The sequence below is a fragment of the Colossoma macropomum genome, unplaced genomic scaffold (assembly GCF_904425465.1).
Source record: "Colossoma macropomum unplaced genomic scaffold, Colossoma_macropomum, whole genome shotgun sequence".
NCBI classification, from domain to species: domain Eukaryota; kingdom Metazoa; phylum Chordata; class Actinopteri; order Characiformes; family Serrasalmidae; genus Colossoma; species Colossoma macropomum.
Genome location: NW_023494785.1, coordinates 14,967,873 through 14,991,409, shown reverse-complemented (window position 1 = coordinate 14,991,409; position 23,537 = coordinate 14,967,873).

The window sequence follows — 23,537 nt, the reverse complement described above, 5'->3', positions numbered from 1 at the left end:
GCTAAATATATACAAAATCATCATTTATAGGGTTATTTCTATTTGAAGGTGGCTGTCTCAAACCTTAAAACTCCTACATTTCAACTTGTGAAAATAATACTTAAAAAGTCAATGTTATCAAGAGTTTCATTTTTAAATAAATTACATTATTAAAAATGCTGTCCCATATTTTTACATCACTACTGAAACACAAAGAGTTTTAGTCTATAGGTGGAGCCTTATTTTAGCCACACCTCTGCATTAAAGCAGGAAGTGAGACTGCATCCCTGTCCCTCATGGCCACATGGTGAGCAGTTTGATCCCACTCTTTTGAAGTAAAAGTGTCCCAAAGTCTGAAAATCAGTGTGTAACATTAAGAAGTATCGAAACACACATTTTCAGCAAATAACATTTCTGTGTTTGAATGAAAAAATTATGATTTTATGTGTGTGCAACCGTTCAAAGCTATGGTTGCTAATTATATACTGGCTAGCGTTAAAATTAGCTAAATTTATCACAACCAAAATGGTCACAAACATTTGGTAAAGTTTCAGTAGTGTTACGATTGTTTCGATAGGGACAAAATGGAAAGTTTAATCATTAATTTTAATAAATAAACATAATTAAAGCATGAAGGCATTCAAAGCAAAGTTAAATAACTGAAATGTTTTCAACTTGACTTTGAATTGAGCAGTGAAATGTCTTGTGATCCACAGCAAGAGTCAGTGTGGCACTGTGGTGGTAGCTAACACATGAGGAAAATGCCATATAAAGTATGATAGTGTTTTTTTTTTTAACTGAATGTTTAGTCACTGTGATTGCGGCTTTGTTGCCTTCTTTGCTGCTGTAGAACTGTTCAGGCTGCAGGATTTCAGTCCCGTATAATGAGTATTACAGTGCACAGTGTACTCTCAGGCCTATTGCAGTGCTGTACTCTGGAGCTCACATACACTATTGATTGCTGAGGGAGTCAGCAACTCTGCAGTTTCTCCTCTCACTGCTGCGCCACACTGTTTGACGGCGTAATCTTTGGTGACAAGTGCATTAATTTGTTACAATAGTCGAGGAGGAGCAGCATATGCGGGAGCCTGAGGCCACATGTGGAATGACTGAGAAAAACAATACAGAAAGAAAGAGAAAGCAGGGGCAGAAACCTAACTGACCAGACTAGAGAGAGAGAGAGAGAGAGAGAGAGAGAGAGATGAACAGAAAAAAGACAGATGGACAAAAGAGATGTAGAAAAACAGAGAGAGATGTAGAGAGAGAGAGAGAGAGACATGTAGAGAGAGAAAGATGTAGAGAGAGAGATGTAGAGAGAAAGAGAGATGTAGAGAGAGAGAGATGTAGAGAGAGAGATGCAGAGAGAGAGAGAGATGCAGAGAGAGAGAGATGCAGAGAGAGAGAGATGTAGAGAGAGAGATATAGAGAGAGAGAGATGTAGAGAGAGAGAGGCATGTAGAGAGAGACTCAGACCTTCTATTCAGTCCTCTTTAGTCTCTGAGTGAAATGTCAGTGAACACACAGTAAAGGCAGGGCACAGATATGGGGGGCTCAGCGGCGGGCACACTGCCGTCTGACTCCACACACACACAGTAGACAAAAGAGAGAACACACACTCAATTACCACCAGCTCCATCCTGCTTTCACCTCAAACAGCCTTTCAAATGGAAGAGAAATAACCAGCATAAGTATAAGTATAACATACACTCACAAAGTAGTGAAAAAAAAAACATCTGAGGCAGATTCAGTGAATCATAACACACAAGACATTGAACCAACAGTATAAGGAAAGCAAATGTCCACATTCTACACAGGATAAAACACAGCAATACTGACAAAACTCCAGCAGCACTGCTGTGTCTGATCCACTCGTACCAGCACAACACACACTAATACACCACCACCACGTCAGTGTTACTGCAGTGCCACCCAAATAGTACCTGCTCTGTAAGGGGCCAAGGGGGTCCTGACCACTGAAGAACAGGGTAAAAGGGGGCTAACAAAATATGCAGAGAAACAGATGGACTACAGTCTGTAATTACAGAACTACAAAGTGCACCTATATAGTAAGTGGAGCTGATAAAATGGACAATAAGCGTAGAAACAAGGAAGTGGTCATAATTTTATGCCTGATCAGTGTATCTATGTTAAAAACCTGTGTTACAGTTTACCTGCGTTGGTTGTCCTGCGCTCCCTTACAGTGTAATTTGAACATTTCTGAATTTACTACACAGTTAAAAGCACGCCATCCATCCTGCCTTCTGTCCTGCAACTTAGAAAGGAGCAGCTCTAAAAGAAAGAAAGAGCGAAACTGCAAGATAAGCTGAATAATTGAAATGGAAATGTGGTGTGCCAATTAAGAGCTTGTCTTTGGGAAATCCATTAGCATCACAGAACGTCAGTCAGCATAAACAAAGTCCAAATGAACTCATCATCAAACTCGATGGTTTGTTGTGCTTGGCTTCAGTCAGTGGGCACTGACCGATTTGACTGTTTTCTTTTCCACCGGTTCATTAGGTTCTGTTTATCAGCGATGTAGAAGACCATGTGGTTGACTTCCTTTCTTCTCCTCAGGAAGAGGTGCGCCAAGTTCCAGCGTAGTGTTTGACTGTGGTGCTGTAAAATTATGACTCTAAAGCTGTTTTTTTTTAAAGACCTTTGCTCTATGACGACTTTCAGCTTCCAAGCGTTTGGGATTTTTCACAGATCTGGCAACATTTCTGTTTTCTGCTCATGTGTAACCAGGCTAAACTAATCATCACATTTATGTGCAGAATGCAGAGGGAACCTTTTTGCTTTTGAGCATGTGTAATTGAAAGAGAGAGGGTGAGAGAGAGAGAGAGAGAGAGAGAGAGAGAGAGAGAGACCTGTGATTTAGCTAATACTGTGATATTTATTGTTAATTGATAGCGAGCACTCTATTTCAGTTTACTTTGTGTTTTTTTATTATTCAATTTGAGCACTTTATGTGGGTCTCCAGGACCTGACAGATGGCAGAAATGTGTGTGACTGGCTGGCAGAGGTGGAAGAAAAGTACAGAGAAACTCTACAAGTGAAAGAAAAAAGTATCCACATTTAAAATCACTTTTATATTTTATATCACTGCTCTTGGAAGAAATCTCCATTTTTGTTGTTTTTCAGTTTTTGACATAATCTGAAAATGCCCGTTGCACTTTACATTGTGTGTAAATTTCATGATAAACTGACCAAAATAAACAGCCCAAAATTACTTGAAAAAAAAATCTAGTTCCATTGACTAACATTAAAAGTACAGTATGTTTTTTCCCTTTTCCTGTAAAGTTGTCATTTGGAGATACCAGGTTTTCATCCGACGACTGCGACATTGAAGTATATAAAAGTAAACATTTAACAAATAAACAGAACACCTTCTTTGTTTGGTGGCATGCAATTGTCAGTACTGGTCCTTATACAAAGACCAGTGGTCATAGTGGTGGGCACCTTCATATTACAATGACATGAATTTGTTTGGGTATTTTAATTAAAGCACTAAATTCAAATGCCCAAGAACTGATTAGCAGGAGAAAAAGAGACAATTTTGAAATTCGCAACTTTGACAAAGTACTTTGAAGGTCTAAATGAAACTGTAAAGAGTTTAAAAACTTTTCTCAGAAAAGTAAATGAATAAAAGTATGATCATTAATTTTCCATAATGCTTGAGTTAAGTACAAGTTCTCCAAAATAATACTTCGGTATAATAACAGTAATACAGTATTTTCTATCCTGTTGGCTAGGGGCTTTAGACTGCTTTAAAAGAAAAAAGTAAGTTTTCCTTAGGGCAATCTGATTCCTCTCTGGTTAACACTTACAACACCGTGTAAGGTTCCCTGTATTTGTATTATTGTAAGAGAAGAAAACAGAACAAATTGGTACAATTTAAAAGACAGGCTTGTAAGACATTTTTTTAGCGTAGCGCACCAGCACTTAGGGAGAACAGGTTTGTTCACTTTATTAAAGTAAACTTAAATATCATAATACTGTGATATATGGTACTGTGCAAAAGCCAATACTACTATTTAATTTACTGTTAAAATGACCATTACACACAAGTTATTTATTTTCAGAAAAGATTTCTGAGGAGATTAGATATGACTTAAACAACTTGCATAAGGAAGGGGAAAGTATGCTGATACCAATTATTACTATTATTAATACATATGTATAATACAACAAGTGAATGTTCAAAACAATACCTATAGTATGTATAATACAATAAGTGAAAAGCATAAGTTTCCAAAATGGGACTTTTAAAGTTTCGAAAAATGTATTAAAAGATAAAGAGAGTCCGTACTACTGTATAAGACCTGGTAGACCACAAAAACTGTCACCATCAGATAAACTTAAAGCTTTTATCTTGGAGAGAAAATCAAGCTCCACTCTTGCTTCATAACTGAAAAAAATCCACTGGTATTTCTGTCCATCCTTCCACTGTGAGAAAGACTGAATTTTGGAGGTGTGGAAAAATATCCCTGCAGATTTCTTTGAAAAACTAAAAAATGTGAGATTATATTTAGTTGTTGAGGTATGAGGTTCTGTATAATTTTCTGTTTAATGTATGTTTTCTGCCTTTATTCTGATGTTGAATAATGAAAAACTAAAAGAATAAACACTTCATGGCCATTCTGCCTGGACATTAAACAAACGAAGGAAGGACTTTTGAACAACATGAAATGAAATTTATATGAAATTTAATTTATGAAATTCATCAATACCTCTCAGCGCTAGGTTAGTTAGGAGCAGTGAGAGTTCTAAGCTAATTAGGGGCACATGCAGCCTGTCTCACCATGTTTCACAGGACAGAGGAGAAGCATTCAGAAAGCTGAGCATGGAGCCTGAGCTCCTCTGAGTTTAATAAAACAGAATCCAAAACGCAGAGCAGTCCTGCTGAAGGCAGAGGCTTCTACCTGCTGAACAGGCTTGGAAGAATTAGTAGAATAGCATGAATGAGGGCAGTGACAGGGAGGGAAGGAGAAACGGTATGGAGCAAAGGGAAGACAGCAGAGCGGTACAGTGGCCCGGCCAGATGGATGAGGGTGCAGTTCAGCTGGCAGAGCTCCAGCTCCTCAGGCCATACACTGAACTTCCTTAAAGGTTTTGTGTCAGGTAATCACTATCTCCTGCCACCCTGTCTCTCTCCCCTGGGCCTGCAATGCTCTGCATATCTGCTGCACCTGTCCTGATGCAATACTGAAACTCCAGGAGGGATTACCCAGTGCATACAGTACAGTGTGAAGCCTAGAAAAAATAAAAGGGCATGCTGTAAACCTCTAACCAGTTTATGGTGGAGTCTAAGGCAACAGCATTTTTTGGCCTTTCTAGATTATATGCAGACATCTGAAGCTTGTAAAAGACATTCCTTTTTGCCTTGTAAGAGTTTTACAGTGACTATCACTAAAGACTGCTGGCATAGAGCTGCTGCTGGTTTCCATTTCTAACATCTAACTGAAATGCATTGATCAGGTTACCACACATACTCACAGTCAGTAACTTATCTACTTCCAGAAGACCCAGAAAGACCTTCTTTCTCTCAAAATTGGCCCCTCCCGTTATAAATCAAAATGTGATTGGTTGATTCCACTGTCAGTTTCTCATTACATTATTATTGATTAATCTGACACATCAGGCCTTTTAGTTCAGCTCCTGAAGTCTGTATCTACCTAGATACCAAAGAGGAAGAAGTTTCTACTTCTTCCATTGAATTCCATTGAATTTCCATTGGGTGTTTCAAGATTTTACCTTTTTCCAGATAAAATTTAGCAATGAATTAAGTGTATTGCTACAATACTTGCGTTTGAGTTTAAATAAAACAAGCAAGATGATTAGATTAAATAAAAATGAACTAACAATCGTGTGTTTTTTGTATTTCACAGAAATCATTCGGTCTTCTCTGAAGTCCTAGAAGGCCCTGAGGGTTCCTCACTGCCTTTGACATTTCAGTAGTCTGCAAATCAATATTTTAATGTGTAGGTTGTCAGACATTTTTATAGCATTTGGTAAAGCAGCTACAGTGTGGCTTATTAAAGCCATGCTAGTGTCTCTAAGGCTCTAAGACCTGAATTAGCTAGAGGGCTGTCATCTTGACATTACACATGTGCTCACATCCTGCCAAATGGGAAAGGTTTCTCACTTAAAAGAGCACATTTTTAAATACAAGTTTTAACAAATTAAAACACATGAACCAATGGCAATAAAAATGACAAATCTATGGCAAAAATGTACAGAATGTGAACACTGCATCTGTTCTAGCTTTGTGGTTCTACTTCACTACATGTCCAAAAGATTGGACTTGTGCCATCCAATGTCATTTATATGTCATCTAATGTTTCTTATGAAATCAGTGATATTTATAAGGAGATTGTTTTGCCTCACATTGCCATGAGGATTTGATTGCATTCGGCCACAAGAGCATTAATGATGTCAGGTGCTGTTGTTAGATGATTCGTTCAGCACTCCAACTCATCTTAAAGGTATGGGACGGTCCTCCATCATTGCAGAGAGAATGCAGTTCCACTGCTACAGCCCAGTGCTGGGGTCTTTATAACCCGCTAGCCAATGCTTGGCATTGGGTGATCATAAGCTCATGTGTGGATTCTTCAGAGCATCCTATTATATTAGCAATACTATTCTATGGAGATTTTACAAGCTGTTCATGAGCAGTAGGACACGTGTCATCAATGAGCGCATCCTAAAGAAGCTGAATTCACTAATTAAAAGAAGTGTCTGGATACTTTTGCACATACACTGTTTTTACAGATTCACTACACCAAACCGATGCTTGACACTTTAGCAGAGATGCAGATCTGGTCCTTCTCTGGGAAATGAAGACAATGTGAACAACATTCTCGCTGGGAAGTGACATACAAAGACTGTTTTATACCTCAGACAAAGCTAACACAGCTAATCAGGCCTGCTCTCTGAGCCCTGTACTCTGGAGCGCTGGTCTCTTAAAGATGAGCACTCAGTTTAGCGAGTTAGCGCATTATCAGTGAGGATACACAGCAGATTGAGCCCATCTAAATGTCAGTGCTCTGCTTTTGTTTGTTCTTTGTCTTTACCCCCCTTCCAACGCCTGTGGTGGTAAACTCTGGGGCAGTGGAGTTGGCCTCAATTCTCTTCCTGTTCTCCCTGGTGCTCTCTCTCTCTCTCTCTCTCTCTCTCTCCACTCCCTCCGGTTTTCTCTTTAGTTACTTCTTCATTTCTCTCTCTCTCTCTCTCTCTCTCTCTCTCTCTCTCTCTCTCTCTCTCTCCCCCCCAGAGGAGAGCAGTCTCACTATACCTCTATGGGGAGTGCTGGCAGCGAGTGCAGAGCCCCTGAGATGCCAAGCTGGCAGTGCCTGCTGTCAGATCCGTCCATGCTGGCTGACCTCGGCCTCGCCGCCCCGCACTCCTCTGCCAGGCAGCCCGGAGCTGTTGAGTCACTTCCCCACTCTTCCTCCCGCACACTGGCATCAGTGCCACACCGCCGCTCCCTCACCTTGCTATTGTTGCCTCGGTGTGCTGACCTCACGTTGGCACGGGGCTGGAGTTTGCAGAGTGACCCGATTGTTTGTTGTTTGCAACATCACAGGGTCACTCCAAAATCCACGGCGGAGTCACTTTCAGCCTCTCGCTCCTGAAAACCTGGCAGCAGCGCTGTTTGAGCGAGTCGATTGTGTCATCTTTACAATGTCACTCCCAGAACACTACCTAATCAACTGGATGCAATAATAAACTGTTCCGGCACCGCAAATGACGTGAACATCATTATGAATCGTAATCAAGGATGCGCTGTCTCTTTTCTGGCATCTTACCACGGTTTCATACTGATTTGCGGTGATTTTACCGTTTTGTTGTTTGAAGGACAGGAAAATGACATGTTTTCCCTGGCGAGGAGAACTCCAGAGAACAATCACAAAGATCAGAACGACTGTCCTCCGTGTCTTTGAGAGACTGTGAGAGAGAGCTGCGAGAGCTCCAAAAGCTAAACAGTATGTAAATGCACCTCATGCTAATTACACTCGCAGGCAGGAGACAGCGGGAAACGTCTCAACACTAGGTTTGAGGGTGGAACATAAAAACAAACAGAAGAGAGAAAAAAAAACAGAACACCAGACATAGAAATCAAAGGCAAACACTGCTGATCAGCCAGCATGTTTCAGTTACAGTTCTGCAGATACTTCAGTCTGATATGTTCCCAAAAGATGCACATATCTGAAGCTTTACTTATTTGCCCACATGGACTGTTTTGGCTGCATATATGCGACCCATATATGTAGCCTATGTACACTGTATGTCCAAAAGTATTCAGAAAGCCCTTCTAATGAGTGAATTCAGCTACTATAAGGTGCACACACACACACACACACACACACACACACACACACACACACACACACACATATATATATATATATATATATATATATACATACATACATATATACATACATACATATATATACATATATATATATATATATTTATCTATTTATTTTTGACAGGTATTCACTGTGCTTGCTCAGTTTGTATAATCTCAATAGAAAAGCTTTGCCAATAGAATGGTACACACTGGAGCAGCTGACATGAGCCTACGATAACCATGGCCAATGCCAAGTGTTATCTAGAGGGATATAAAGCCCCCTAGCACTGGGCTGTGGAGTGATGGAGCTAAATTTAATACCTTTGGGATGAGTTGGAGTGGGGTTTGTGATCCAGAGCTGATCAACCAACATCAGTACCTGACCTCACTAATACTCTTGTGGCTGAATGCAATCACATCCTCACAGCAATGTTCCAATATCTAGTGTAAAGCCTTCACAGAAGAGTAAAGGCTCCAAGTTAATACCCTTTATTTCAGAGGAAACAATGGATGAGCAGGTGTCTATAAACTTCTGGCCATATAGTGTATGGACTTTGGCTGGATATTATGAAGAACAAAGTGAAATGGCAAATAAATGTCCTTGAGAGAGAGAGAGAGAGAGAGAGAGAGAGAGAGAGAGAGAGAGAGAGAGATTTGTTTTCCTTATTCATTTAATGAAAGATCTTTACCCTATCTTCCCAACTCATTCTGTAATCACACAATCAGCTTCACTCACAATTCTAAACTATCATCAAGATTGAAATGGGATTTTTGTGCAGTCACACTTAATATTTGTAAATCTAGGCGTTCTGGTTTCAGTGATTTCTGTGTTTGATTCGGTTTCATTTTCTATTTGAATGCAGGGAGTCTGATGGAGTGCAGGCACCACATGCAAAAGAAGGCAGTAAGTACTATATTATTACATTCCTGCAGATATTTGCTTACTTAAAATCTGTATATGAAGCATTGCTTTTCCATACATTTCACTGCTGTGCTGTTATTTGTTACTTCTGACTGTAAAAATGATACCTTGGCAAGTGAAATTGTTGGTATGATGCAACAAACCCTGCCTATCTGAGCTAAGGGAAATGTATGCAGTTGTGGAGAGGTGTGTGCAGGATGTTGCAAAGGAAAACAGTACCCTAAGAAAACTCATTTTTTCTGATTTACCACTATTTTACTGCTGTCTCACACTTACACAATACATATAATAATTGAACTTCTTGAAAGAAGTTTTTTTAAGCAAATGCAATTTTAGAACACAAAATGTATTAAAATAGGCAAAAAAAAAAGATAAAATGCCTAAACTTGACTCTTAGCAGTGCTGGACACTGAAGCTAGATGGGACTTTTACATGAGACTGTAAAGAAGCAGTAAATTGTCTAAAGTTGAAATACAGCACAACTTCCCTCTTATTTTTCAAACCCATAAATGTTTTAGGCTTACTGATATTTACACTGCCTTATGATAACATTCAACTGCCTTGAAGGTCATCAATATCTTCTGGATTACAACTGATACTTTTTCCAGGCAATGTTTTATTATGAACTCATCTGCTATAGCAATACATTTCCAAAGCCAAATGGAGTTATTTATCCGCAGATATTTCAAACAAAATGAAAAACTGAAGCATGCTGTTTGTATAAATATTCAAAATTCTATGCTCAAGAAGCTCAAAGCTAACACAGATAAAAACAAAACTCCATAACAGAGACACTGTTGCTTACTGTTTGTAGATAATTGGTTTCTACCTGCAGGCTGTTAAAGTAACTGCCACATTTTCTAGATAATCACTTGCTGATGGTTGGAAAGGCTGTGAACTTGAAGGAAAGGGTGCAAGAATAATATCCAGGAGTTTGGATCTTCCAGAGAGCACTGCTGGATCAATAATCAGAAAGTGGAAACTGCATCACACCACCCGTACACTAGAAGAAGCTGCCCTTTAAAACTCAGTGTCCAAGCAAGACTGAGGGCAGCCACAGATAAGCTGGCAATCAGTTTGAAGGGGCTACAAAGTTCAGTTACTGAAAGAGGAATAAAGGTGCACCAGTGCACAATATCAAGGGCTCTGAATAAAATAGGCCTGTATTGGGGTGTAGCAGGAGGACATTACATAAAGGGGAATTTTGATGATTTTGCAAAATCTCTGCATAGTTACATTGCAAAAATGTTAAATATTCAGAGCTGTGAAACATAGCTTTCAAGAAAAACATACTGAGCCAGAATGGCTCACAATGGTGGTGAATCTGAATAAAAAGAGAATTAAAATAGAGATGACAAATATATATGCCATAGATGACATAGATATTTCTAGCTGGTTGCTGAAACATGTATGTTTAAGTCATGTTTGCTGCATATTTTTGTCTCTCGTCTTCAAAAGAACAGCTTAGAGAGTCTTGGGTGGGATAAAAACTGATGTGATTTTCTTTAGTGATTGACTTAAGATGATCCCTTAGTATTGAATAAAGTATGTTACATAAAGCATCCTAAAATTGAAGTTAAATGATTTCCTTAAGCAAAGGATGCAGCTTTACTACAGTCCTGATCTAATGAAATTATCTGCATTATTTCTTGAAACAAGCAATGTTTTCTGCTAAGCGACTGAAGCTTGAGAAAAAGTTCACTTTTCAGCAGGACAGTGATCCCAAGCACAAGGCCAAAGCAACACTGTAGTAGCTCGGAAATAGCTGAACATCCCACAGTGGCCCAGTCAAAATCCTTGCCTCAGTCTTACTGAGAATGTTATTCAGCACTGCTTGAAAATGTGGTCCACATGCGTCATCCAATGAACCTGAACCATCTGCTGTAAATCTGTCAAGACGAAGAGAAAACAAATCACTGTTGATGTGCAAAGATGGTAATATTTACCACAAAAGACTCAATTCTGTTGTTGCATCTAAAGGTTACACTAGCAAATATTAACATGTGGGCTTTGAATACTTATGCACTCAACATATTTCACTTAATGCCTTTTTCTCCAATATCTTCAGACAAACAATATATTCTGGCTTTGAAAATTTAGTGTTTGACCACATGAGGTCACAACAAAAATACTGATGGGAAAAATGTCAACAACACTCAAGGTAGTTTCATTCAGCACTTAATGTACCATTTTGCTGGAATTGTTTGGGATGCATTGAATTCATATTCACTTCAGTTCGCAGTGTATGGTTTATTTATAGCAAATACCTGCGAGTGCATTATTAATATGTGCATGTGTTTGTCTGGAGACGACTTTGGTGATTAGTGTTACTCACTGCTTCCTGAAGCGCTTTACTCCAGGCCAAGGCCAGGCTTCTCTTGTGAATAAACAATCACCCTCCAAACTGCAGCTTTCTCTCTCTGATCCACCCCTAGATCTATAATGCTATAGACATGCAGCATAACCAAGCTAAATTGCACCTCCAATCAAACAACACTATGCCATTGAGCCACTGAGTAATATACTGCAGCATTAAAAGTCCATGGTGCTACTGTGAGCAGTGTTCTTTTATGGAAACACCAGCTGAAAATCTAGGCAAAAGTCACGGGGGGTCAACCCCATCTGTAGGCCTCCGCCCCATCGCAACAAACACCCAACACAAAACACCCACAGCCCCAACACAGATTAACAAAAATAACACACACAATAACACATAAACTAGTGGACAACAACATTAATAACATTAAATTTCCCTTTTACAGGGAGCATGCACCTCCCATGAACCTCTTTGCAAGTCCCTTTGCATGGCCACACCTCCCAGGCCTCTACAGCAGCATGAGCTAGGAGCAGGACGCTACAACATAAACTGTTTTAAACTTTAAAGTTTCAGGACACGAACCCTAATGTGTTAGCAGAGATAAACTAGCCCACTCTCAACAGAAATACAGACCACACTACTAACTGCCTTCAAGATAATCTATACATGTAACGCACATCATGAAAATGTAAGATAAGCCTTCCCATTGTGTGGGACATGCTGCCATATGTCACGGGGAAAAAATGAAGTCTTGGTCTCACACTCTTTCCTGAGACACATAATCAGCACAGCAGGACTGTAGGCTGCCTTTGTCTTCACTGTCATGGATAAACTCCACACTCTGTGCCTGTTGAACCGCACCTTATTAACACTTACTGCCATAACTAGACCAGATGTCACAGTCCCATTGTCATACAAATCTAGCTAATTAATCCTCTCAAACTGCACTCTCCTACACACCTCCAGCCTGTTGCTGAAATATGCACCTCTTATTCATTTGCTGCATCTTCTTTTTCCTCTACCAAGCAGCAGCACTGGCTGGCTATGTTAACCTGCAGGGTACATGCTTTTGTGCTAGGCTAATATTTCTGACATTAATAAAATGAAGCTTAAGAAAAATAGAATAAAAGTAGAGATGTCATAGACGTCTCTACCCTGTTGCTGAAACTTGCATGTTTGACACATGTTTCCTGCACTTTTTTTGTCTCTCAAAAGTGAGCAAAAGTCTTGGTTGGGATAGAAATGGATGTGATTTACTTAAAATCCCTTAGTGTTGAATAAAGTATGTCACAAAAAGTATCTTAAAATGGATGTTGAATGACTTCCTTGAGCAAAAGATGCAGCTATATTCCAGTTTTTCCAGACTAAACATTTTATAAAGTCTAGAAAGTAAAATTTCTCTTCTTTACATTGTTAGTTCATTTCTCTGCTCATATTAAGCATGATTCATCATATCATTTAAAAGACAAAAGTCAGATTTTTCTGTAGTCTCCCAGGATACAATGACCTGCCTCTAAAACGTCTTCTGACATTTCTTTTGATTACATCAACATGTTTTTTTTTCATCAAATGTTTTTTGCCTAGACAGCCTGTGTAAAAATGCAGCCTTCCACAACACATACATCAAAAGTCCAACTGTATTTTCCTTTAGACAAAGTGGAAAACAGTGTGAAATTGCCTTAAAATCAAACGACATTACCGGTGCCAATTCATCTACCCATCTAAATAGTTGACATAGGCACATCTGGTACAACTTAGACAGCCCTGGTCTGTCAAGTTAATTTAGCTAGCATTAGATTTCTTCACGTATGGGGAGATGACCCTCTCCTGTTAAAGTAGGAAGTTCTTGGCTATTAAGCTATGACGAGCACCAAAATGTTTGACACTAGCAGTAGTCTGGCTTGTGAGACTAGATGAGAGCTAATGCTTTGTGTGCTAGGCTAATATTTGCAGTCAAGGTAGCTATGGTAATGGGACAATGCTAAACAAAAGTACAATTATTTAACCAAAAACTAAGCGATTTTCTTTGTTGCAAAACACTTGTCTGAAGTAATTGCTTTATTTTATTGGAAACAAACGGCAATTTTACATGTTGGCAAATTTTACTTAAATAAGTCCCTCAATTTCCACATTTATGAAACTATTAATGTATTTAAGTGTTAGATGTTGGTACAACTTTGAACAATTTTAAGTGCTCCTTAAGGGTTTTCTTAATGGAAAACTTTACTTAAGACGTTTTAACGCAACCAGGCACGGGACCTTGTGTTCGTGGAGCGAAGAGCAGCCAGACTTGACTACTTGTGATGGATGGCGCTTAATAAGGGAATGAAGTAAAATGATGTCAGAGAATAACACATTTCTCCATAATTATTTTGTGCATTGGTCTGAGCAGTTTTTGGTGTATTCTGCACTGCTGCACAGCTGATGGATGCCACTTGTCAAGCCGAGCTGAGGAGCTACGTGGAAATTCCGTGGGAGCTCGGCGCAAACTCTAATATTTCCTCAGAAGGCAATCTCTTTGTGCGCCCGTATCTATTTAGACAAGATTTCGTTCTGCCTGTCAAAACTTCAGAGCGTAGACAAATTACGTGACTATGCTGATGACACACAAAAGTAGCTACCTCTCAGTATCCCGGGGATCAGTAATGACAAAAACGTATAGCCTACTGTATAACAGTCCCAGCAGTATCATGATTTATAAGAAAAGCTGTGTGTATCTGTGTGTGCTGTATCTTAAGATGCTAACTAAAAGGCCTCTTCCAGCCATAACAGAGCAAATGAGCTTGAGCTTGAACATAGCTGCTATTAATAGAAAGGCTTTACATTTATTCAACAAGCTGTCTAACTGTAGATCAGTGGCACAGTCGTGGTGAATAACATGCAGTGAGTAATGCTAATCGCCAAAGCCATCATCTCTACAAACGCATATAACAATAGCACACTTGGGCTAGATTTAAACACGCTTCTGTTGTGCTTTCGCACCAAAGAGAGAATCAATCACACATTATGAGAAGAAAAGAGACTGAACACATGCTTAAGAGGCAGTTTGATGGACATGAAAACAGAAAGGTGTCATTTGTATGAACATTTATGCTGTAAATTCATCTTGTGTGATAACTGGGGATTGTCACAGAGAAATCTCAGCTTAGGGAGGCCTGCTTGTACGTGCTGTATTTCTTTGCACTGACATTTGTCACAGTTTGTACAGCGTGGCTTTGCTCAGCCACTGCCAGAGTAGATGAACCCTGTGGGCCCTGCCTAATAGACCTCCAACCAAAACCATCCATCACCTAATCTATTTATCTGAGCACATTCTGAAGACAGGCAGGGGTGAAATCACTACACTTGGTCACTTCTAGTACAGTAAATTACCAGGCATTCATGCCTATTTTTAAATTCTTGTTTACAATTTGGATGACAAACTTGTTTATGTGACCTTTTGTTTACACAAATTATGGCAGTCTAGCCTGCCTGTGTGTTTTGAGCAGTAGGATGGCACTGTTGTTGTGAACTCAGGATGATCAAACAAGCAGCGTTTTTGGTCTCGGTGTGCATCAGTGAACTCAAATGATTTCTTAAGAATCTGACATCACATTATGACAAGTTGATTTAGGTAAGACTCATAAAACGTGACTACAATTGTGCACTTGTAACATTTATCTCCAGGCGAGGAGGGTTTGATAGATGAGGCCTCGTGATCTAGTGTTGAGCGTCAGGCATCGATTCCCCTGAGAGCAAACCACCTGCTCTCCGCTTCCCAGATTGTGAGAGACACGAGTGTGAAATATGATAATTTTATCTTCAACACTCTTGTCAGGGAGAGATCCTTGCACTTCTTCGCTTCAACTGAGATAAAGTATGTAGCTTCTGGCAAGGCATCAAACCAAAAGTGTTGCTAAGCTGGACTTGTTTGTCTTCATGGAGAGAAACAGTAATGCTTTGTTTTCTGCATGCAAGTTTGTCCTATTCTTCTCCTGGAATGATGAAGAAACTCTGAGCGGTTTATTTGAGAGATCCCAGATAGCTACATGGGAAGTAAGCATGGATTAGAGAATATGGCTAAACATTTGCTGGAATGAGCAATCATTTGGTTCACTACAGTCTACAGACCTGTGGAAATTTAGACACCACCTTTCATTTTTATTCATTTCCAGTCAGTTTGGCTATGAAGTTTTTTTTTTCCTCCTTTTTTTTTCAGGAGATATATCTTGGGAGATCATATGTAGGATGATTCATTGGCATAAGGAAGAGGAAAGTCAAAAGAAAATAAGTGAAAAAAACAAGATTTTCTAAAACTGGAGTTCAAAAATGATCCATAGATGGAAAAGTGAAAATGGGACGCTTAACAACCATGCTAGACCTGGTAGACACCAAAACTGTCACCATCCAATAAACAGCACTGAAAGCTTTTATCTTTGAGAGAGAGGAGAAATTCAAGCTCCACTCTGCTTCAGATCTGAAAAAATCCATGTGTTTCTGTCCATCCTTCCACTGTGAGAAGAACAACTCAACACTATGAGTCTGAAAGGATGTGTAGTTGTCAAGAAGCCATTACTGAGAAAAGAAAATAGACAACTAAGAAGAAAAAAATCAAGCAAAGTAGCTGAACAATGGACTGTCCAGCCCGAAGCCCAGACCTCAGCATCATTAAATGTGTCTGAGAAGCAGAGAATGCAACTTTTAAGACTGAACTGTGGAGGTGTGGAACAAATATTCCTGCAGATTTCTTTGAAAAACTGAAAGTAATCTGAAATATAATACTAAAATACAATCCAAAAAAGTCGGGACGCCGTGCAGAATGTAAATAAAAATAAAATGCAATGATATGCAAATCATGTAAGCCATATTTTTTATGGAAAACACTACAAAGACAACATATCAAATGTTGAAACTGAGAAATTTTATTGTTTTTTGAAAAATACATGGCCATTTTGAATTTGATGCCAACAACATGTTCCAAAAAAAGTAGGGATAGGGGCATGTTTACCACTGTGTTTCATCACTTCTTCTTTTAAAAACACTCTGTAAGCGTTTAGGAACTGAGGAGACCAACTGCTGTAGTTTTGAGAGTGAAATGTTTTTCCATTCTTGTTTGATCACTTTGGGGTCTCGTTTGTTGTATTTTTCATTTCATAATGTGCCAAATGTTATCAGTGGGTGACAGAACTGGACTGCAGACAGGCCAGTTTAGCACCCGGACTCTTTTAATACAGAGCAATGCCGCTGTTATACGTGCAGAATGTGGTTTGACATTGTCTTGCTGACAAGCAAGGCCTTCGCTGAAAAAGATGTCATCTGGATGGCAGCATATGTTGCCAAAACCTGTATTTATTGTTCAGCATTAATGGTGTCTTCAAAGATGTGCATGTCACCCATACCATGTGCACTAATGCTCCTCCATACCATCATGAATACTGGCTTTTGAACTGTGCACTGATAACAAGCTGAGTGGTCTTTAGCCTGGAGGATGCAGTGTCAATGATTTCCAAAAAGAATTTCAAATTTTGATTTGTCAGACCGCAGGACACATGTCCTCTTCCCCTCAGTCCATTTTAAATGAGCTTTGGCAGCGTTTCTGGATCCTGTTTATATACAGTTTCTTCTTTGTATTTTAGAGTTTTAACTTACATTTGTGGATGCAGCAATGAACTTTAACAGCATTTGGTGCCCCCATCCCAACTTTTTTGGAACGTGTTGTTGGCATCAAATTCAAAATGGGCACATATTTTTCAAAAAACAATAAAATTTCTCAGTTTCAACATTTGATATGTTGTCTTTGTACTATTTTCAATGAAATATAAGGTTTAAATGATTTGCATATCATTGCATTTTGTTTTTAATTTACATTTTGCACAGCGTGCCAACTTTTTTGGAAATGGGGTTGTAAATTGAGATTATATTTAGTTGTTGAGGCGTCTATGTAATTGTCTTTTAAATGCATGTTTTCTGTTTTTCTGATGCTAAAAAATGGCTTGTACGTTATGGCTGTTTTGACAGGAAATTTAATAAATGTAAGATGGTCTCAGAGTTTTTGAGGTTTGCAGAGTACTCTGTGCTCTTTGTGTATTCCTTGTCTTTGACAGAGTTAAGGTTACAACATACAAAAATTAAGACTTTGATTTACACAATGTCTTATCAACCTGCAGTCCTTTTTCAAGATAAAAAAGCATTTATTGATTATGCATAAAGAAAGTACATTTCTACCACACCTTGGAGTTCGGAACTAAACGATTTAGCCTTCAGAACCTCATGATCACCCCAGTGTTAGTGACCTAATCTATTTTAATCTTGATGTCCTTGTGACAATGTGCTTAGGCAACAGTTCTCCTGTCTAGACAAAAGACACTTTCCTGCTACAGATGTCTTCCCCCACAAAGGCTGCTTCTGCCTCATCAGTCAGAGTCTTTGATCTCTTCTCTCGGCTTCCCCTTGTCAATCTCGCCCGGAACAATGCACCTCCGTACTCAGCCCCCCTTATGGAGGAGCCGAAGATTAGCCAGCCTTGCAGGGAAGGCTTTTGAATTAGACTTTAATAATTCAGTTATTTTAAGACCATCCACCACTTGCTTCCACTCTCTCTGCATGGATCCTGGTGAAACATAGCAAATAATGCATATGATCAAGCAGACCTTCAGTTCTTCCTGTCCTTAGTATCTTTTTTCTTAGTATCTTTTTTTCTAACAAAAATGGGATTTGTTTCAGCATTAGAAGGTTTGAGGTCTGTTGCGCACACTTTCCCTTCACACAGATATCCTCGATAGATAAAAAACACTAATGAATCTGTAGAACACAAGCCGTCAATAAGTCCACATGTAAACACTGTATATCTGCAACTGGAGGCCAATATCTCATGCAATCCAGACTGATAGAGTGCTGTCAGCAGAGAACTGCAAGTGTTGCAGGGGCTTATGAGTCGTGCTTCTTTCTCTTTAACATATCGAGCCCCTGTCGAGTTCAGATACGCTGATATTCTCACCTTCATAGCATGACTGGCATGTATTCTACCTGCAATAGAATGATTAAATCAGAATACAGCTAGCAGAAGCTTAACCTTCAAATGGATGAAGCGGTTTTGATAGGGGATTGGTCTTTGGAAGGATATTTGCTGGGACACATTAGCTGAGAATGGCTTTGAATTTAGTTCAACACTGAATTTAACTGATTAATCTTTCAATTATGCACTATGCTCTTCACTTTCTAGAGTCCTCATTGCTAATTATCTATGACTGTATCTATGTACATGCACTTAGAGGACAAAGATCATGATTAGCTTCAGTTCAGGCTCTAATCAAACAGGCTATTTTCTTTAATCCCTGCTGAGATAAGCGAGCGCACAGAGGCGAGTGAATCAGTCTCTGACCTTTGTGTGGGTGTAAAGTCACCTCCGTGCCTCTCCCCGAATGTGCTGAGCCGTGAAAGAGGTGCCGCTGGGTTCTTTTTCTGTCCCTCACATAGAAACTGTGGGTTTCGCCTCTGCAGAAGGGAGGGAAGGGGTATTGCATGGCGGCTGCCTGTCGAGCATGCCAACTTCGCATTTAAGACAATGATGTGGGTGCCGGCAGCTCTGCGGGTGGGCACGGCAGGCCAGAGGAGCTGCATATGCTCCAGTTGCTGCCAGCACACTGCCGGCAGCATATTTTTGGGCCTGGCTCAACAGGACGGCGTGTACTCAGAGACTGGAAAATGCTTCAAAGGCAGAAAATAGCCCCTCTCGCGTTTGGAAATTGGTGTGATTTCACTGTTTGAGTTTGAACTCTTTAGGGGGGTTGGGCGCACTGTAAATATTTAGAAACAATAACACGTCTGTGATGCAGGAGGGGGGTCTTAAAGAAACAGCGAGAGAAAGATCCACGTTAAAGGAGCTGCCATGCGGAGGCTGTTTGTGAGCTAACGCCACCTGCTTATTGCAGTGTCCATTCTTATGAGGATAAAGAACTCACTCGCGACAACCCAATAACAATCAGCTAAGCCTTTCTATTGATATATATCGCTGCTGAACAATGACCTTACTTAGATATTCACTCGGCCTCATTCAGGGACAAGAAGTAAGCAGAATGAATGGACACAAACACAGGGGATCAGCAGGACAGTTATATTTCTTTATGAGTAACAACTGCACAGTAGGCAACACTGTTCCTAAAGCCATTTGCTTCGAATCAGATACTGGAATGCTTATCACAGTAAGAGACATGTGTCCAGGTTTTATTAGATTGCTTATTAATCCTGCTCTGCTGGCTGTGACCCGTGAAACAATGAAGTGTACACTTATCTATAACCTCAGCTCTTTCATTAGCTCCAATGGGACACTCCACAGTCCTTCATAGCCCCACAAACAGTGACCTTCTGAAATGATGTGGATGGTTAGTCGTCACCACGTTGTTCTGTACACCATTAAAGCCAGGTCATGTGTGACAGTCGACACATTTTCTCTCTGGTTTCAGCGTGTTGGCAGGCTCGCAGAGCAACGTGTGTATAAATACGGAACTCATTCCCTGATTATTGCAGAAAGTCATGCAGGACTCCGCGCAGTACCCAATCATCGCAATAAATGAATGTATTCAGCGATGAGCTGCAATCAGACTCCCACAGAGCTGAGCGCGCACTTCCACAGACTTCCCCCTCACTGGAGCCTGAGCTAGACACAAATGATTAATTAATACAGCAGGCAAATGGCTTACAATATTCTCTCTCCTCCTAAACAATTTCATCTGCCTTATAGTTACCGAGCAAATGGCAGTCTCACATGAATGGGTCATTATTTTTTGCCCTCAGCTTAGGCGAAAAAGCTCCCTCCACAGCTGCAGTCACTGACACGCAGACTAAACAGCCACAATACAGAGCAGATTCGTCTCAGTGCACAAAAACATACATATAGTCATAAAGAATGGCTCTTATAAAATTCAAGAGAGCACATCAGAAAGCAATACTTGTCTGTTGTTCCACCTGCAGGCGCCGCACAGTAAAATCAGCAGTGTGGAATGAACTCCCACAGAGGTAAAGTGAATGAAACGTAGCTCTGTAGGAGTAAACTCTGATGATATTACCACGTAGAGATTAATCTCGAGAGTCAGTCTAAGCTCTTTAAAATCAGAGGGAAGTGAATCGTTTGGGAGTGGATGCTTGCATATTGACTTTATTATGAGCTTGTTCTCCATGCCTCCCAGAGAGATTCTCATCTCTTTTTGTCACCGCGAGGCAGCAAGAGCTTTGCATTTGATCATAATGTACATATTTCTGTGCTGGTGATCCACTTCAGTCATAGTGTGACAAATTTAGCAGCTTTGAAGATTTGTTTTGTTGGCATGCCTCTCTAAAGATGATGAAGTAATGGATCTCTGGGATCTTTTGTTTCCAAGGAAGACGATGATAGACAAATAAACAAATGCACTGTTGTTGTTTATACAGCCATGAGTGCTGTTAATTTAATAATTAGCCTTTTTGTGTTCTATCAAGCTAATCTACTGGTAAGGCACTTTTACAGCACTTGCTAGAACGTCCATCCATTAACCTCTGTTCCTTGCTGTTGCTGGTTGGCCGTGTTCTTCATGTAATTATTCTGTTAATACATTTCATAAAAACTTATTAAAAGATTAAGATTAATAACTGGCCATCACATTGATTTATCAGTCTACTCAGGCTTTAGCAGAGCTCAGTAACACTGAGATTAACATCTGATCGCATTGATTTATCTGTCTACTCAGGCTTTAGCAGAGCTCAGTAACACTGAGATTAACATCTGATCGCATTGATTTATCTGTCTACTCAGGCTTTAGCAGAGATCAGTAATACTAAGATTAATAACTGATTAATTTTTGTATTCTGAATATGTATTTTCAATATTTGCATTCTGTTACATACCATCCCTGAGTATCATATTTTACATAGGATGTTACATAAATGATAAAAAGCACAAATGTAGTGGTATGCATATCATTTTGTCCAATCTTATAAGTGATATTTAATAACAATCTGGTGCCTTACATGGGGTATATGCCAAAATCTGGAGTGTCTCAGTGTTCTGTAGCACTGTAAAATTTCTGGTTAATGCGTTTTTGCAGGCAGACAGCTTCTTTAGAATCCCTCCCTCTCACAGCTTTGATAAAGTTCTGCTTGAAGCCCAAGGCCTACATTACACTGCTATAGAGACCGCTCTCTGGCTGTCAGGGTGGCGGCTTCAGAGTGGGGATCAAATAGGTATCTCTCCCAGGCACTCGTTCAGTCACCAGGGAAAACGGAGGAATCAAAGGCTGACTTGTTACCGACCCCTCGCCCTCCTACTGCTCTCTTCCTGCCGACCACACCAAAATGAGTTCAAGTGAGAAACGCACAATTAGGATGAACTCCAGAGGAGCCTGAGCCCTGAGTGTCTCCCAAGGGACAACTAAAGGACACAAAGTCCCTCTACTCCTCCACATCACTGCCTGTAGAGAACAGTGCTGTTAAGTCTGAGAAACAGTACAAAACAAATAAAGAAAAGAGCGTAAAGGAAACCTCAGAGTGTTACAATTATCTCTGTAGTGCATCATGAATTAAATTATACACAAATTATTCATATTTATAACATATAAATATATAAATATATAAATTATAACACATTATTCATATGTTTAAAAATATGCATGAGCAGTTTCATTTATAGCATTATTGCCTCAGTATCAGGAACGATGAAAACTGTACTTAAAAAAGCAATATGCCTTTTGTTTTCCCCTACAACTTGATCAAATAGAACTGGAGAAAATTCCTCTGATTCAACACATCCGAGCCAGATGGAACTAGTGGTCCATCACAATATGCTTGACAGCAGGGATTTGACAACTTCAAAGTGCAGTTCAAACAATTTTGCAGTGCACTTTGATGAGGCGGAAGAAATACGCCGCTCTTAAAACCCATATTGCCTTCTCTGCCAAAACTTTTTGAATATTCTCACATGGGGACATGTGCCGTTTCCACTTCTAGAGATAATGAATGATTATACTGGGTCAAATAGTAATGCTTAAATAAGTTATTTTGCTCTGATGATTTTTATTTTTCTCCCTATAACTTTGCATAATAATTTCTAACAAAGAGCAACAATCAATAAGGTAGAAAACCCTTGCATTTAATAAAGGCTTCTTGGCTGCAAGTGCTCTCTGTCCTATACACCTTATCTGATATATATGGGACATATTGACTACATTATAATGATCTCTTACTAACCCTTTATGTGTTAGCAGTGATTGTTTTAAAGAGTATTTAGGGAGGAACATCCATAGGAACTTTACAGGCCTGAATGACAGAACAGTTGGAAAGTGGACACAACTTGATGACCTACACTTTACTGGTGACCTGCCACTTTTGTCCCAAACACCAGCCACACATTGGCCTTAATATCCACAAGGGGGAAGATCCTCAAAGCCTACAGCTGTAATGCAGAACCAGTCACCCAGGAGGGCAAGGCAGGGTCAGTTTTATCAACAAAGAGAGAGGCACAGATGCCAATGTCAGGGCAAGAATTGGCAAAGCTCGAGCAGCCTTCCTGAAGCTAAAGAACATAAAGGACTCCAAGGAACTGATCCTTTGCACCAAGGTCAGACTGTTCAAAATCCAGTCCTACTCCATGGAGCACAGACGTGATGGACCACAATGTCAGCTACTAAAAATCTTCAGACCTTCATCAACACTTGTTTAAGCAGGATCCCACAGATCTGATGGCCCAACAATGAAAATCTTTGGCAGAGGACAGAGCAGTAGGGAGATGCTGCGGATGGATTGGCCACATGCTCTGCAAGCCTACCACAAATACCACCAGGCATTGCCTTACCTGGAAATGCATCTGGAAAAGGGAACAACAACCCAATAATATGCTGAGATCTGGAGGCAGACATGTAGAGATTGGGCTACCCCTTGAACCAGCGAGAAAGAAGGGCTCAGGACAGGGATGGCTTGTCCGTAGCCTATGGCCCAGGTAGCAGGCTTAAATTAGA